General features: G+C 45.1%; 1 long non-coding RNA gene across 1 annotated transcript; it reads right to left on the bottom strand.

The window, feature by feature from the left end:
- Positions 1 to 3,479: 3,479 nt before the first annotated feature.
- Positions 3,480 to 4,495, bottom strand: LOC106738671 (uncharacterized). Its single transcript, XR_001371781.3, has 3 exons — positions 4,225 to 4,495; positions 4,045 to 4,124; positions 3,480 to 3,932 (listed from the first exon to the last, which is right to left on the bottom strand). It is a non-coding gene; the product is annotated as an uncharacterized LOC106738671 (long non-coding RNA).
- Between the last annotated feature and the right edge of the window lie 687 nt (positions 4,496 to 5,182).

The raw sequence follows: 5,182 nt of genomic DNA, 5'->3' as shown, positions 1-5,182 counted from the left end.
TAATCATAACTTATAATACCAGTGCTCTGGGCACCTCATGTTGTAATGATTGTGCACCTTTGTAGTTTGTGGAGTGCAACCATCTCTGGTCTGGCTTTAATTTCCTTTAACCTTCCAGTTGGCTTAATCCAGTTCTACTATAGTATCTTTCAGCTAAAAAGCAATCCTTGGTCTCTGCACATTTTCACTGGAAGAAGCAGCTTTGGAGTTAGCAGTCATTTTCTCTGAATTTCCTGCACTGCAAGAAATTCTTTCCTCAGGTCTGAAACCAGGTAAATCTGTACCAGGAAAGGGCCTCAATCCCTCTTCCCTGCTCTAGTTCCTTTCCGCCTGGAACCTCTTCCCTGCTGCATGTCTCTCTCTCTCTCTCTCTCTCTCTCTCACTCTCTGTCTTTCACCCCCCCCCCCGCGCCCTGCTCCCCCCCCGCTTCATGCTGGGGAAAAATACCTCCCTAGCTGCCTGTTGGCCCATGACTGTAGGCGCTTAATACCCGGGGTGGTGTTTTAAGGACCTGCTTTCCGGTTACTGGCTATGTCCCAATTTGGAAAGTAAACTCTGTGATATAATATTATTGTCTTCACAAATAAAAAGGGTTTTCAGCCAGGTCCAGGCTTGGCTCTCTGTGAAGACTCTGTCCCACCAGGCAGATCAACTACTGACAGGGTGCTTTAAACCCTGCTGTACTGAAAGCTTTAGAGAAGGAGGCTCGGGAGGACTGAGGTTTCAGCTGCTCCCTTAAGCACATAATCAATAAAATTAATAAAAAATGTAAAAAAATCCAAAACCAATAAAATGTAACTCCCTGCCTAGCTACCCTTTGGCCCGTGGCTGGTAGCTTTTAGCTGATTGCTCTCTGGCCATGTCTCCACAAATGAAAAAGATTTTTTCACTTTACTGCAGATCCTGATGCTGCTGCAACCTTCAACTGTTATTATCAGTCTGCTGCAACCTTCAGATTGTTATTATCATTATTATTATCATTCACCACTTGACTACTATCAGCATTGTTTATTAAAACATTGTCTGTACACTAATACAGTAACTATACACTATTTTCTAGAGGACACTACACAGTATACACTACTTAGTATACCCAACTCAGGTCTGAAACATCTTAGGGAAAAATTCCCTCCCTAGGTCCCTCTCTTTCCATGGTTGGGGACTCTTATCACCCGGCTTCTGGCTAGGGGAAAATTCCCTCCCTAGGTCCCTGTTGCCCCATGGCACACTGCGTTTTTCTTGGGTAACCTCCCTCCCTTACACATTGTAATTTTTGAATTGGTGCTGGCCACAAAGCCTACTGCTGAGGCTACTGTAGAGGCCTGTCTCCCTATTGCCCCATGGCTGGGGACCCTGCTTCTGGCTGGGGGAAAGTTCCCTCCATAGGTCCCTCTCACTCTGCTTCTTGCTGGGGAAAAAAATCCCTCCTCTCTAGGTCTCTGTTGACCCAGGGCTGGGGCCTCTTAGCACCCTACTTCTGGCTGGGGAAATATTTCCCTCCATCCATCCCTAGCTGGGACATGGCCTGTAACTAGGAAGGGGGATTCCCTCCCTCCCTCCCTAGGCTTTGTGACCAGCAACAATTCAAAAATTACAGTATGTGAGGGAGGGAGGGAGGGAAAAATTCCCTCCCTAGCTCCCTGTTGACCCATGGCTGTTTGTTGCTATGTCAAAATACATGCACATATTGCATACATGCACACACTCGGCAATCCAGCGGCGACACGTAGGGGTGCACGTGCACTCCCGGAGAGTGCTGGTGTACCCCCTGACAGGCCGTGCTCCCTGCTTAAGCGATGGGCAGGGAGGGCAGGTGGGAGCACCGGTGCTCCCCCTCTGAGTGCCGTCCGGGGAGTGGGAGTGCTGGATGAAGTGTCACAGCCACTTCTGGGAACACCGCAGCCACTTCCCGGTCAGTGAGATTGGCTGTGGGGGGACTCCCTCCCCAGTTGCTGATTGGTCGCTGGGGGGCGGGGCACATACCCCCCCTGCCAAAACCAAGATGGCACCAGTCACCTATGCGGCAATCCATACACACATTCTCCAATCAAGTGATATCTGTGAATAAAAACTCTTCCCCCCACCCCCCTGCTAGTTTACTTGCAATATTTGCAGTGTGTTTATTTAGAAGCAAATGTACAAGGACATGTTAAATATCTAATATTAAATACATTATTATTATTCACTACCACTTGACTACCAACAGCACTGTTTATTAAAACACTACTGTCTATACTGTTTTAGCATTTAGATAGCATTTCAATTTATTGTGAATTCCCAATCAAAATAGATTGCATTTCAATTTATTGTGAAAAACCAAATGACACAAAGAAAAATTGCTGATTTGTACTTGCTCCCCTACCTAGGTCCCTCTATCCCTATGGCTGTGGCCTTATTATGCTGGTTTTGGGTGAGAGAAAATTCCTTCTCTGTCTCCCTTTTGCACCCTGGGCTGAGGCCTCATCACCCTGCTTCTGGTTGGAGGAAAATTATTCTTCACCACTTAACTACCAATGGCATTGTTAATTAAAACACTGTCTGTAGACAGTGTAGACCAGTGAAAACCAAAGAACAGAAAGAAAAATAATCTCCGATGCTCTCAGTTGAAATATTGTAAGTAGTCAATGCTAGCTATTAACATCAAGTCATGAGTGACAATTGTGATGTTGTCATGTAAAAATGGATTAGTATTGCTTGGGTGGGATCCCTGTGCCAAGGCTTGGGGGGCTGCAACCACCCCACCCTATGTTATTTTTTGGCCTGCTTGGGTGGGTGGGTTTGTGTGTTTTCTCAGTGAATGCTTGGATTCACTCATGGTTTTGCTATTGAAAATAAAAATATAAGGGTAAATAAATACAGTAATGGATTGTTGAAAGACAATGATTCCTGTGACTTTGCCTCCTTTCTTTTGTGAAACTGAGCAAAAATTTGCAAAGCTGTTTCTGAGCTGCTGCAACAGATGTTGATGAGGACGGGGAGCCACCACCAAGTGTTAGCCTCCACCAAGTGTTAGCCTCATAATACATGGAAGAGTTGCTAATCAAATCACCCTCTTTCAAATGTGAAGGAAGGCTCTATGCCTGTTGAAGTATTGCAGTTTGCCACTTTTTTTCCTTGTCTGCTTGCCGCTGTGGGTGGTGTTGATGGTTGGGGGGGAGGGGGGGAAGTAGTCTTTTTTCTTGCAAAAAATGCTGGCTGCACCCCAAGGCTTGCCTGGATCACTGTACATTGGGATGGAGGGGAATAATACAAGCACTGGACAAGCATTTGACCTTCCATAACAGTCCACCCTGCAACTTTTTCCAGTAATGCCATGACTCCATAAACGCCCCCAAGCAAAGGATCCCCATTCTAGCTGAGGCAGGCGGGCACTGTCATCACCTCTCCCAACCCACCCCCACCCCACCCCACCCACCCCCAAACCACACAATGCCATGCATGTCAATCTCCCCATGAAAGAAAACATGCCACACATATATACAGACAAAAAAGTTACAAAACTTTATTCAAAAAGGGTGGTGCTTTTCTTTTTTATCAAAAAGGCATAAGTAAAAAAAGTATTTACATAATAAATAAACTAAAGAAAATTTAAAATAAATAGGAAAATCAAAAAATAGTATAAAAACAAAAAAAGTCAGGATTTTCCTCCCCAGCACTTATAAAAACAGCTTTGTATTACATTATCTATATACAATAACTAAACACTATTTTCTATATAATTCTATACAATATCTATCGATCTACCTATACACTATTTAAACAATATCTATTGAGATCTTTATCTATACACTATACACTATCTATAAATCTGTACATTACTTAACTAAACTATACAGTGTTTTCTATAGGAGATTACACAGTATACGCTAAATAACTTGCTGCTTTTTATCCTTGTTGGTCTTGGTCTGTGATTTCCGGCCATGAAAGTTTTCTGCAGGGAGGGAAAGAAAGAAGAGGATGGGGTTTTGGACCACAGTCCAAAAACTGCCCTCTTGCCCCCCAGCCCCACCCCGCACAAGGTCATTTGGACATTTGGATATTACCTATGTATCACCTGAGATGCTGCATCTGGGTGGTGGGTCTGGCAGGCAGTGTCTGCCTGGACTATGTATTCACTGTGGCTCTGGAATGGGAATGTCAGTTATAAGAAATAGGAAGGTTTGAAATATTCAAGGAAGTCTTAGGGGTTAGCATGCTCCAAACTTTTATAGTTGCAAACTTACCATTCTGGTGATGCCGCTGTGCTCTGCAATTCTCAACACTGCGGTGGGCACAGCAGGGAAGGGGGTACATGAGCACGGGTGCAGGGGGCTGGGTAGCACATACACTACAGGTGGCGGCAGTGGTGGCAAAGGAAGGGCAAAAATTATCAGGGGTAGTATATTACATGTACACCACTGGGTTGCTCCTCCATGTCTCTTTATTCCTGTCTATACCATTATGAGCTGCCATGCTGCACCGTGCCCTGACTTCCTACCGTCAGCCATGGAGTAGGAGAGAGGGGAAGAAACGCCCCCCCCCCCCGCCCTTAAAATAAAATCACAGTGGCACCTACTGCATAAAGGCCTGAATTACAAAAATAGCACAGTGCCACCTGGTGGCGAAGGAGAGTAATTACAGGTCTTTGGGTCATGTAGTGTTTGCACAAGAATCCATAAATAGGGTGAGGAGCAGCCGCGATGCAAAATAAAACATGTCCGAGCAGTGTTAATTGAATGCGCCAAAAAGACTTTTAAAGCGGTGGGAAATCACGACTGTGCAAACACAACGCAGTTGTGACACCCTAGACAGGTGTCCTCTTTTTTGAAATTAGAATATAGTAACCCTAGTTTATCATCAATACCTATTTCAGTTAAAGGCACTTTTACATGTGATAAAGGAGCAAAAGAGGACCTTGTCCTCTTTTTTTAAGATAAATTATCTTCAGTCTCTTTTAAAAGGGCAGCAGTATATGTATTGACTGCATTGATGCCAATTCTTCTGAGAGCTCAACATTTTCAGTGATTCCTGGATTGAAAATCAACAACTGGAGCCAGTGCCTCCTGTCCTGTTCTGGTTGCCAGCTGCAAGCCTGGACCTGCATGTGGGGCAAGGAGCCAGTCAGGGCCAGCCTGGCAGCACCTGGATCCCAGCTACAAGGTTGGGACCTCATGGCCAGGCCCATCCCCTCCCAGCAAGGGT

This window comes from Alligator mississippiensis, chromosome 2 (assembly GCF_030867095.1).
Source record: "Alligator mississippiensis isolate rAllMis1 chromosome 2, rAllMis1, whole genome shotgun sequence".
In the NCBI taxonomy this organism is placed as follows: domain Eukaryota; kingdom Metazoa; phylum Chordata; order Crocodylia; family Alligatoridae; genus Alligator; species Alligator mississippiensis.
Note: the sequence above shows the minus strand (reverse complement) of the source record. Positions and strands in the feature narration are given on the sequence as shown.